This window comes from Balaenoptera musculus, chromosome 2, assembly GCF_009873245.2.
Source record: "Balaenoptera musculus isolate JJ_BM4_2016_0621 chromosome 2, mBalMus1.pri.v3, whole genome shotgun sequence".
Classification (NCBI taxonomy): Eukaryota; Metazoa; Chordata; class Mammalia; order Artiodactyla; family Balaenopteridae; genus Balaenoptera; species Balaenoptera musculus.
Genome location: NC_045786.1, coordinates 165,373,619 through 165,386,376, shown reverse-complemented (window position 1 = coordinate 165,386,376; position 12,758 = coordinate 165,373,619).

Below are 12,758 nucleotides of genomic sequence, written 5' to 3'. Positions count from 1 at the left end.
AGTGGCCTCCCCCGACCATCTTGAACCCCCTTGACTCCTGCTTACCTTTGGTCTCACCTCATTCTCGTTGAGATCTATTTTGGTCTCATTACTCTGGGTTGTCTCTCTCCCTACTGGAATTTGATCTCCATCAGGGCAAGGATTGGGACTAAATTGTCCCTGCTGGGTCTTAGTGTCTAGAAGAATAGTACCGGCCACACAGCAGGCGTTCGATAGTTGTATGGGTACAAGCACAGCTTTGGAGATACACAGCTTTGGGTTTGAGTCACGGCTCCCCCACCAACCATCTACATAACCATCACTGAGTCACTTAATCTCGTTGGGCTTCAGTTTCCTCCTCTGTAAATCGGCGACAGCAGTGCCTATGTGATGGAGCAGTGAGAACCTAAAGATGACATGTGTAGGATGTTCAGTACAGTATCTGTTGTTACCAGGGCCTCAGAAAATGGAAACAGCCTCTTCACTTGCATATATCCAGCAACAGGGACCTCATTCCCTCCCAAGGTAGCCGTGTCCACCTCTGGGCCACTCTGGCCGCCAGAACATCTGCCCTTCCTTACACTGAGTCCAAATATGTCTCCTCATAGTGTCCCTCGTTAAGTCCTAGTTCAACTGCTTCCCCACAGAACGTCTTGTGCCATTATAACCACGTTGTGAATGTTGAGCACAGGTTTATGTCACATTTCGGCACAGCAGTGAAGGCAGATGTGACATCCCTCAGCAACTCTTCTCTAGTCATGAGCTGTCCGGTCTTGGCAAGTCTCCTGACCTTGCTGAGCCTCAGTTTCTTTCTCTGGGAAATGGGGGTTAACATAGTACCTACCTCATACGTAGTTGTGGGGATTAAATTAGCTGATATACACATACACTTAGCAGCTGGCACACAGTAAGTGCCCCCCGACACAAAAAAAGCTGCTATTATTGCTATTACTCTGCCAGGTGTTGGTCCACTCCCAGATCCAGCATTTGTGCCATTTTCGGGTCCACAGCCATTTCTGGTTAAGGCCAGACCCTCTCTTGAAGCTCTGCAGCCAAGCTGGAAAAAGAGCCAGTTCTGTCTGGGTCACCCACCCCACGTGCACCCCCAGCTGCCAGAGCTGCCCCCTCACGGTGGACCCCTCACAGTGGAGTCTCAGCACTTCCCAAACTCTCCTGGGGGATTACCTGACCCTGGGAGGTCACTCCACCACTGAGCTTGGAGGCAAGGCCCCCAAACCCCAGGCCACGAGCTTCCCCGAGTAGGGGCTGAATCCCCAGCTGGGGTGGCTTCTGCCAGCTCCCTAGGTGCTCTGGGCATCCCGATGTTCCTAAAAACGCTGGTGCTGGTGGGTGAACGGGGTGAAGAAGACCAAGCAGGGGCAGCAGTGAGGAAGGAAGACCAGGGGAGTGTGGAGTTCTGAAGGCCAGGAGGAAGGGGGGCAGAGGTGAACCAAGTTCTAACCTGGCTCCATGGTTCCCCAGTCCCCGGGACGAGCCATCGCACTCGTGATTGCATCACCTGTGCAGGTGTGATTAAGGTTCTGCATCAGTGGACTGAGAAGTGGGAGATCGCCAGGTGGGTCTGATGTAATCACAGGAGCCCTGAAAAGGCAGCGCGTCTTCTCCCGCTGGTGGCAGAGGAGCGAGTCTAAGAGATTCCAAGTCCATCTGACACCCTGCCCTCTCTCTCCAAATGTCCTTGTCCTGGATGCCAACCCCCTCGGGGTTCTGCTGTGAGCTCAAAGCTGAGGCTGAGGGTTCGGCCACGTCTCTGCCAATGGCCAGGACCTGCTCTTGGGAACAGGGACTGGGACCCTTTCTGCCCATGGCCCTGGGGGCATTTTAGGGGCTGATGCCATGCAACTGGGGAGATGTCTGGGCCAGTCTCCTCATCTTTAGACTATGCTCCTGCCCCCAGGGAAGCCTCCCACTGCCCCAATAGGAGAAAGAAGCAGCCTGTATGCAGCTCCGTCTCGGCAGGGCAGAGTGTAAGAGCTTCAAACCCACCTATTCCTCTAGTCAGGGGTGGGTGGAAATGCCCATGATCTGAGGGATATGTTAGTGTATCAGTCAGGGACCCTGCAGGTGGAATCGCCAGGTTTAGAAAGAAAAATACAGGACACCCAGTTAAATTTGAATTCCAGATAAACAGCAAGGAATTGTTTAGCATAAGTATATCCCATGCAATTTTTGGGACATACTTAGACTGACGGACGATTTATTATGTGTCTGAAAGTCAAGTTTAACTGGATATCTTATATTTTATCTAATACAAGACACAGCAGGCACATGCAAAAGGTTAAATGAAGAGAAGTTGATGAAGTTGATGAGGGGACAGAGGGGTGGGCAGGGTCAAGGGCACCAAGGCAGGCTGAGGCACCTGGAGTCCAGGAGCAATGGGAAGCTGTGACCACCCCAGGGAGGAAATGATGTTCTGGAGCCTGGAGAGAAGCCGCCTGAAGAGCTGCAGCCATGCAGGATGGAGTCCCTGGGACCCTAGGCCCAAAGCAGAGGAGGAGCTGGAGAAATAAACACCCCGACTTCTCTCTTGTCCCGCCCACCTGGCCTCCCATTGGCTGGACCCAGTCAAAAGCCAGAGGGCAGGGACCTTGGTGATGCTCTGGTCAGCCTGCTGGGCACAGAAGGGCAGAGCAGGGATCTGACAGCAAAGGGGAAACCAGCACAGTGTGGAAAAGGAAACCAGGGCTTCTTAATCCCCCTTGGGCTCTGTCCCCTTGACGAGACTTACAGAGGACTTTCCCAGAAGGCTGGGCGGGGATGGGGCAGAGTCACAGATGCTACACATAGGCCCCCAGTCCTCCAGGAAGAGGCTCCGAGTGCAGGCCAAGCACATGTGGCCAGATGTCCACAGGGGCCTTTCACCCCTCAAAGCGTGGCTCCAACTGGCTCCAAGCTCATTAGGGTCTCTGGCCCTTTGAGTCCAAAACCTCTCCCAAGACTTCCACCAGTTCCAGGGCTTCTGTTCTCCTGCCCCGCAAGGCCCCTGCTCCAGGCTGGCTATCTCCACCCAGACTGGACCCCTCCCCCCGGAGGCTCACTGTCTACAGCACCCACCATTCAGGAGTCTGACTGACCTTCCTGGGAAATTCAGGCAGGTGGGAGGGTGCCACCCCTCCCCGCTCCGCCACCGCCCCTGGGTGCAGGGCTGGTCCTCCACATCGCCCTCCCCCACTGCCTCCATTCCGGGTCCGCAATTTTCTCTCTCTGCTGTGCGGAGCTTCTCCTCCTCCTCTGAAGGCCCAGAATGAGGTGGGAGTCACATCCACCCCCAAACTTATATCCGAGTACTTTCCCAGCAAAGACCCCTCTCTCTTCTCTGTCTCTCTCCCTCCCTCACTCCCTCCATCCATCCCGCCTTGCTCCTCCCTCCCCCCACCCATGTACCTTGCACCAGGCTGTAGAAATGAAAGGACCCTCCTCAGGCTGCTCTTTGCCACATGAGGATACAACGAAAAGACAGCCAGCTACCTACGAGCCAGGGTCTGCCGGCACATTGATCTTGGTCTTCCCAGCCTCCAGAATTCTGGAACCGGTGGCAACCCTGCCTCAAACATACAGATGATGCCAGGCCTTAAGGGATGTCAGTGCAACGTGAGAATTTGGGTCACCGACTGAGAAGCAAGCTACCCACCCACCTGGAACGCTGACCTTGGACTGATCCACGAGAGCAGTAAAGGTCTGCCTTTGGTAGCCCCAAAGGAAACCAGATCACCTCTCCATCATCTCCCCCACAGGCCAGGCCCTCAGTGTGGCCTGCAGAGCTCTCCTGGTCCAGCGCCTGCCGACTCCTCCAGCCCCACGTCTGCCCTTCCCCACATGCTGCACTCTGCCCAGGCCCACCTCCTGTGGTTGCCCAGCTGGCCACGGGCTCCAAGGCCACGGGCCTTGGCTCATGCTGTGCCCTCTGCCTGCGATGCCCTGCCCCAACCTGTGCACTGAGACAACCTTCACCTGCTGAGACTCAGGGCAGCCTGTTCCTCCTTTGTTGGAAGGTCTCCCGACGCCCCCCACCCCCGCTAACCCCTCCCCCTCCTCCCTTCCCCCCCCTCCCCTCCCCCTTCCCTCCCCCTACTCCTCTTCCTGGCCCCTGCTCCCTGCCCCCCAGGCTGTGCCTCCCTGGGGCTGGGATGTAGGGTTTCTACATCCCAGCAGCCAACACTGCTTCTGGCTCTTAGTAGAGCTCATGACATCTAGTTTGTGCCTCGAGGATAAAAATAGTGATAGTTGCAGTTATTGAGCCTCAAGCAGCCACTGCCCTAGACCTTCTCATTTAAACCCTATATTGGCCCCATGAGGAAGGTGCTGGTTATGGTTCCTGACTCACAGGTGAGAACCTGGGGCCCCGACAAGGCTGAGTAAGCCATCCAGCAGCGGGAGAGGGGACGTTCAGCAGACCACCCAAGCCGCATCTACTCTAGTCCTGCACCAGCCACTGCGCAGAACCTGCCCAAAGGGTGGAGGGAAAGGGCATTGCCGATCCAAGAGGGTCCAGTGCAGCCACGTGCAGACGGATGGAGCAAGGTTGGGGGCACTGAGAGAATGAGGCTGCAGAAGGCGGGGATGATCTCTGGGGGGATGGCCGCAGAGGCCTCAGAGATCCCACCGAGACCGCCCGGGCAGCATGCGTCAGATGCAGCCTGTTTTGATTCTCTCAGCATCCATGTGCCCCCTGGGGACACAGCAGCCCTCACCCCGACGGGCACCAGACTGCATGGGTCAGAACCAGGCCTCTGGGCACCGCAGCCTGGAGATTGTCTTCAGGCCCCAATGGTCCTTATCCCAGGAACTTGTGACACAGCAGACACCTGATCCCATTTGGTCCAGGCTAAATAGAGACCTAGAGGCCTGGAGAGAAGGACAAGACTGAGGGGCCAGCTGGCCATCTGGGGCCACCCATAGGCCCTGCATCAACAAGAAGAGGAGCCCAGAGGCTGGCAGTCGTCCCCCACAGCACAGCCCTGACTGCTGGCAGCACCGGTGTGCACCCAGGTCACATGCTTCTCGGCGGCCCGGCCAGGAGCGATGACAGTGCAGTTTGGAGGGGATGCTGGCTGGCTTCAGTGGAATCTGGAAAATTGGGAAGTAGAGAGGAAGGAAAGAACAGAGAGAGAGAGAGAGAATTTTAATCCAGCCCCTGTATTAACCGAGTGAACTTGGAAACGTATCTTAAAGCCTCCATCTCCTTATCCGTGAAATGGTGACCGCCACATCCGCCCCTCAGGACAGTGTGAGACTGACCACAAGTGCCCATGCTTTTCAAGCTCTCGGCCACCGCATTCCAGTGTCCGCTCACCCCAGGGGTCCCAGGGCCTCCTGGAGGGTCAGCCTCGCTGGGGCGTGTACAAGCCCGTGTGTTGCATGGGTGTGGGGAGAGAGTGACCTGTGCAAACACATGCATTGACTGAATTCTGCCCAACAGCCAGTTACTTTGCAATTATGTGTAATGGGAGGTTGAATCCCAGGACTCAGAGACTTGTCCAAAACCATTGTTGTCCCATTTTTTATTTCTGGTTTTGAAATATTTACATAGACTTGATTTGAATTCCAGCTGACTTACAATTAGAATTTTTATTCTCAGAGAGCAAAGAGGTGTGGGTACCCCAACTTACAGCTGCTCATTCTGGTTTCAGAGGCGCTCAGAGTCTGGAGGAGCCTGTATTCTTAACAGCTCTCAGGACCGTGCCTTCCTTCTTTCCGCAGGGCTCCAGAGAGGGGAAAGACTTGCATAGGGTCACACAGAACTTTCCAGAAGGGCCAAGACCAGCACCCTAGAGGCCAGGCCTGAGCTCTCCCCAAGGTGCCAGGTGCCTCTCACCACACACATGCACCAAGAAAGAGAGACAGATCTATATTTTTAGGAAACAAGAGACATCAACAGTTACTTAATATATTTATAAGACTAGTTCATTTGCTAACTGCCCTGCCAACTGGTAGATTAAATTCACCTCTTTTCTTCACTGGAAGAAGGTAAGCTGTGTGTGTAGTGTGTGTGTGATCTAAGCATCAACAGCACGTGTGTGTGTGTGTGTGTGTGTGTGTGTGTGTGTGTGCCTGTGTCTGTTCTGTGTGTCTGTGTGTCTGTCTGAATGCACCAGCTACCAGCAGGGACGCCTGGCACTAGCAGGGCTGAGTCCCCCCCCACTTTCCTGCTTAATGGAGAACCCTAAGCTTCATGGTGATCCCTGAAGCTCTTGCTTCTGCTTTGCTTGAACTACGGCTGCATTTCCCTCTGCTGGTGACCTTCAGGGCTGTTTATGAGCCCGTTTCAGTGAGCCATCCCTATAACAATCACAAGGTATTTGAAATCCAAACACCTGGCTCTCCTGATGGCAGCTATTCCTGAAATCCAAAGCCATCCTTGGGGAGCCTCTCTCACTCCTAGCAGACCTCTTCCTCCCTTCGCACGCCCTCTTCCCATTGCACCACCTCACCGTGCACATTTTGACCATTAATTCTACGTTGGGGAAGCTGTCCTGTGCACTGTAGGATGTTTAGCAGCGTCCCTGACCTCGACCACTAGATGCATAGTAACATCTAGTAGGAAAACCCACCTCCCTCTGTTGTGGCTACAAAAATGTTTCCAGGAATTGTCAAATGTCCCCTGGGGGGAAACTGTCCCCAGCTAAGAACCACTGTTTTCAACCAACCACCATCCCCTCTGTCTCTATTAGGAAGTTTAAACTAATAACAACATCTAACATTTATTGACGTAAGTTTTTATTCTAAGGAATGTATATATACAGAAGTTCTCCCTTATCCATGGAGGATACGTTCCAAGGCCCTCAGTGGATGCCTGAAATGATGGATAGCACCAAACCCTATATATACTGTTTTTTCCTATACATACATACCTATGATAAATTTAATTTATAAATTAGGAACAGTAAGAGATTACCAACAGTAACTAATAATAAAATTGAACAATTATAAAAGATATGTGAGTGTGGTCCCTCTCTCTTTCTCTCTCAAAATACCTATTGTACAAATTCAATGCCTTTTCCATCTTAACTAAGTGCTCATCACACGCTGTGGCTGTAACTTTTGCAGTTTGAAGTTCAACAGCAAAAACTAGCACAAATTTCTTATCCTTCTTCACAATTTCACAGATAGAAGGTTTATTCTCACGCTAGATCTATCAACCTCAGCATACGATTTTTTCTTTTCTTATTAATTTGTGAGCTCTCACCTTTTCACTTAAAAGAAGCACTTCACGGCTTCCCTTTGGCACATCCAAATTGCCAGCATCAGTGCTCTTACACTTTAGACCCATTATTAAGTAAAATGGTTACTTGAACACAACTACTGTGGTACCGCAACAGTCGATCTGATAACTGAGAGGGCCACTAAGTGACTAACGCCAGGATATGCTGGACAAAGGGATGATTCATGTCCCAGGCAGGACGGAGCAGGATGGTGTGAGATTTCGTCATGCTACTCAGAACCGCTTGCAATTTAAAACTTATGAATTGTTTATTTCTGGAATTTTCCATTTAATATTTTCAGACTGCGGTTGACCAAGGGTAACTGAAACCATGGAAAGTGAAACCGAGGGTAAGGTGGGGACGACTACTATATATAAAATTTAGGGCTTCCCTGGTGGCGCAGCGGTGTGAGAGTCTGCCTGCCAATGCAGGGACGCGGGTTCGGGCCCTGGTCTGGGAGGATCCCGCATGCCGCGGAGCGACTGGGCCCGTGCGCCACGGCTGCTGAGCCTGCGCGTCTGGAGCCTGTGCTCCACAGCAGGGGGGGCCGCGATGGTGAGGGGCCCGCGCACCGCGATGAGGAGTGGCCCCCGCTTGCCGTAACTGGGGAGAGCCCTCGCACAGAAACAAAGACCCAACACAGCAAAAATAAATAAATAAATAAAATTAAGAAGTGTTGTAAGAAAGGTTTAAAAAAAAAAAAATTTAATCCTTGCAACCTTCCTATGAGGAATAGGTACTATCATTTTTTCCCCACTTTACAGATCAGAAAGCCAAAGCTCAGAGAGGTTAAGTAAGTTGTCCAAGGTCACACAGCTAGCAAGTAGCGGAGCTGGCAGATGACGCGAGTCTTGGTTCTTAGCCACTTGGCTCTGCAAGGGAGATCTGGGGCAGTCAACTTACAAGCAATTCTGTGCTGGGAGTGGCCCCTGCCTGACCCATTGGAGTGGGAACAAGGAAGCACAATGACATTGACACCCAAATAGCCTGTGCTTAAGCCTCCAGCTGGTCACTGGGGCTTGTGGTCTATTGCAAACCACAAACCTCCCTGCCTCGAAGCATTCTGGAGTCTCCAGGGGGTAACAGGCATTGTAAATGTTGCCCATGAGGAGGTCTGGCCTACTTTCTGGCCCATCCCCCTCTGATGTGGTGGGATTCCTGCCAATTTGCCCAGCAACTTGGGTTTTAGGGTCCAGGGCATGATGTGATTATCAGCCACTATGATCACACCGTCAGCTTGGGAGGGAGCTGCGGAAAAGCAGAATGAATTTCTGGGAGCTGTGGCTTCTGCCTTGGTGAGCCCCTCTAACTCTCCAGCCTCAAATTCCCTTTCCGCAGAAAAAAGACAATGGAGCAGGTGAACCCCAGGACCTTCTGGTTCTGACATTTCTTGATCTTCTGACCTCTCAGTTCTCTGTGGGACAGAGGCTATGTGGGCGGAGGTGTCACCATCACCAAGTGCAGGCGAGCCCCAGGAGGGCCTTGGTTCCTCCATCAGGATGATAACACTCCCTCCCGGGATGGCCATGCAGGTGCCTGGACCCCTGAAGGGGCTGCTAAATGGGGGCATCTGCATCCCTTCCCACCCCCAGGAGTCGGGGGCGCCTGGTCCACTGCCTGCCTCCTCCTCAGCCCCGCCTCCCACCCAGAACCCAGGCCCTCCTCATCGCAGCAAGCCCAGGCCCTTCCTCGGAGTGCCAGATCTGGCTGACATCTCTGCAGTGTCACATGGCCACTTTGGACTCCCCGAGAAGCAAGGCCAAGGTGAAGCCGTCAGCCGCCTTTCAGCTGGCTGCCCTGCAGAGATGCCAAACGGGTGAGAACTGCATTTCTGGAGCTGTCACTTTACTCCCCGCAAGCTCTGCCTCCAGAGCGGCTGGCCAGGGGCTGAATACGAGAGGCTCCTGCCCTCACTGCTCCACTGCAGTTATGGAGGGGTGGCACTGGGCCGGCAAGGAGCTGCTGGATCCAGCAGGAAATGCAGCGCCTGACACAGCCTGGCTCACCCCGGGGCAGGAGGGAGGGCCTGCTGCATGCTTGTCTTGGTTGGGAGATGAGATGCCTTTCCCTCTTGCCCAAGGGCAATAGAGAGCTCCCAGATCTGCTTGGAACATGTTTATGTTCGTGGCTAATCTGTTCCCAGCAGCTAACAGTGCTAACTTGAGTTCCCAACAGTGACTCAGGCATGGTGACTCAGGTTGGCCCACAGGGTCAGCAGCCTGCAGGATGGCTCAGTCCAAGGCCCACTCACTGGTCACCTGAGCCTGCCTGACCCATGGGGGATGCCCTCCCCTCCTGCACACACCCTCCCCCTGCAGGTGGCAGGTGGGAAGGAAGAAGTACCGTGGATGAGCGTCTCCTGAGTGCTGGGCCCTGGGTGGGCTGTTTGAGCCCTGGGACCTCATTTAACCCCTTAAGAGCCATGGGAGAGAAGACTCATCACTCTCCTATTCTCAGACGATGAAACTGAGATTCAGAGAGGTGCAGGGCTGTAGCGAGGATTGGGCTGGGATTAGCCGGCACCAATGCCCATGCTGGAGACAGGACAGGGCGGTGCTAACTGGGATTGCATGTGGGTGGTGACTCCGCAAGGAAGATGTTGTCTGCACAGGGCTGACCAAGTGCGTCCCCACCAGGCCCAGGACCATCCCCTACTGGGACCTCCTCCAAGGGCAAGACACTCCGAGGAGAAAGAGCTTACAGACAGTTGGCCCTGGGACTACAGTGCTTCTGCGGCAGATGCTTCCATATCCGAGGGCTGAAGCCCAGGAGCCGAGGTAGACGGCCTCACTCTGCGTCTCTGGGCGGGATAACTCGGGGCTGCCAGCCGAGGATGGCTGGTGAGTTGTGTGACGGGGGATGAGGTGTAGAGCAGGGAAGTGTGAGGCTGGCTGAGGCCGTGGCTCTGCCATTCCTTTCTGTCCTGCTGGTCTGTCCTGGCCGCTCTTGTCTGAAGGGTCAGTCGTGGATGGTCATGGCTCGGGAAGGCCCCAGCCGGCTGCAAAGAGCTCGTGTCCCACAATGGAGTCTGTGCCTCACATCTGCTAACGGTGATGCAAACCCTTACAAGACCCCATTGTTCCTCCCTTGACATGCATGGGGGCTGCTGGAGGGAGCAGGGCCGGGATCAGGCTGCCCTTCGCCAGGCCCCAGGGGCCCCCCCTCATCCTTGAGGGTGTCACCTCCACATCTAGGGTGTTGATGAGGTGTGAGGCTGACCTGCCCTTCTCTCCCATCTGAGGGGCGGGGTTACACCCTCCCTCTGCTTTCTATGAATAGGCAGACTGTCTTCTCTCCCAGGAGTCTGCCTTGGCCCCCAGAGCTGGGAGGTTGATGGGGGTCCAGACTGCTCCAGAGGAAATATACTGTCAGTTGGCCGCACTCCAGAGGGCACAGTGCTCACGGTAAAGAAAGGAAGGGGGTGGGGGACTTCTCTCTGCCTTCTCCTCGCCCCCTCCTTCCTTTCCACAGATGCACCTCCTTCCCTCCCAGGACTTGGGGCCTTCGTCTGCCCTCCCTACCCCTGCAGGCTGCCCTCTGTCCTCTCCAACCCAGAACTCTGCCCAGGGTGTGGATCTCTTTCCTGTCCCTCTTCATCTCTTGAAACCAAAATAAACTGATATTAAGCGGCAGCCAGGGCTGGGGGCCAGGACGCCAAGGCTGCAGAGGTGCTTATTTTAGCGGATGATGTTCCATCACTGGGTCAGAACTGTCCCAGGCACTGAACCACATCCCAGCTCCCACCCCCTTTTCACCCTTCTCTGGCTCTTCCTCTCCTTCCTGAAAGAGGTATCGCTGTCATATGGAAAACATGCTGGGCTTGGCTCGCTCTCTGGTCCCTACTAGGTTTGGGGCTCTATGAACTGCCTCCCTCCCCAAAACTTTACTCATTGAATTCAGATTAAAATAAACATGGAGGGAAACCTGAAAGGGAGAGGCCTGGTGTGTGTGTGTGTGTGTCTGTGTCTGTGTCTATGTGTGAGAGTGTGTGCAGCCAAGAACCAGGATGATGCTGGTGGACGTGCCACAGCCCTTCCCAGTTTAGATCCAGGAGCTGTGTGGCTTGCATGTAAGCACATATAGCAACAGCCATTTAATGAGCACCTACTATGTGCCAGGAACTGTTGTAGGTACTGATACTCAGCAGTGAACAGAAAGACTATCCAGATGGGACAGACAGGCAAAAAACAAGTGACAAATAAATGTATAATAGTTAAGGGGGGGTGATAAGTGCTATGGAGAAAAATGAAGCAGTGTAAGGAGATGGAGAGGGAGGGAGGGAGGCTCTGTGTAGGATCGGGAGAGTAGAACCCTCCTGGTGCCATGTGTGAGCCCTGGGGGCTTTCTCTTGGTGGCCCAGCCTTCTTTCTGCTGCCCTGCAGGTCGACCAGTTGTTTGGTTTCTGCCTCTGCATCTATGCCCCATTTAGCCCTTTCTGTCCCATAAAAACCTTCCCTGGAGGACTGTTCCACAGGACCACCTCTGGGGCCTTGCACAAAGGCTCCAAAGATCACTGGAGCCAGGACTTCTCAGATGCTTGTGTAATTTGTAATCAGGGACACATAAATTAAAACTGCAGTGAGCTACCACTATTGACCATCAGAATGGATAATGTGAGAAAAGATGGAAAATGCCAAGTGTTGGTGAGGATGTGGAGGAACTGGAACTCTTACACACGACAGATGGGAAGGTAAGTTGGCACAACAACTTTGGAAAACTGGTAGTTAGTGTTCCTGGAACTTAGCCTATGCTGATTTTCTGATCCAGCGATTCCTGTTTTAGGTGTTGACCCGACGGAAATGGGTATGAATATTCACCAAAAGATAGTCTAGAAAGTTCACAGCTATGCTAGTCATGATAGCCGAAAACTAAGTACCACCCAAAGGTCCATCAGCAGTAGAGTGAATTAACTGTGATATATTCATAGCATGGAAAACTACCCAGCAACAAGGAGGAACAATCCATAACTACATGAAACAATATAGACGGACTTCACACTATACAGTTCAGTGGAGGAAGACACAGACGTGACTCCATTCATATGAAGTTCAAACAACTTGAACCACTAGCTGTTAGGAGAGTGGTCACCCTTGGCAGGAGGTGGTGGGTGGTGGTATTGAGATGGGTGCAGGGAGCAAAAAGGGTCTTCTGGGGTGCTGGTAATATTCTCTCTTTGATGTAGATGCTGGGGTGTCTGTGAGTTGATTGAGCTGTATGCTTATGATAGGTGTGCTTTTCTGTGGGTATATTATTCTTTAATGAAAAGTTTTAAAAAATTGGTGCTGTTCAGGCCTTGCCTCGGATGAATGAAATCAGAATCTCTGGGGGAGAGGCAGGTGTGGCTAAGTTTAATAGGATTCTAACGTGTAGCTAAGGTTGGGAATCACCAGGTTAGCCCAACCTGTTCATTCTGGAGTTGAGTGACCTGTGATGTCAACAGACAGGCCAACCCGTGTTTATCTCAGGGTCTGTGGACCTTTATCTGCAGCTTCAAGCCTCCCAAGTGGGATGAGTGAAGGACCAGCGGAACAGCAAATATTCACCAATTTATAGTCG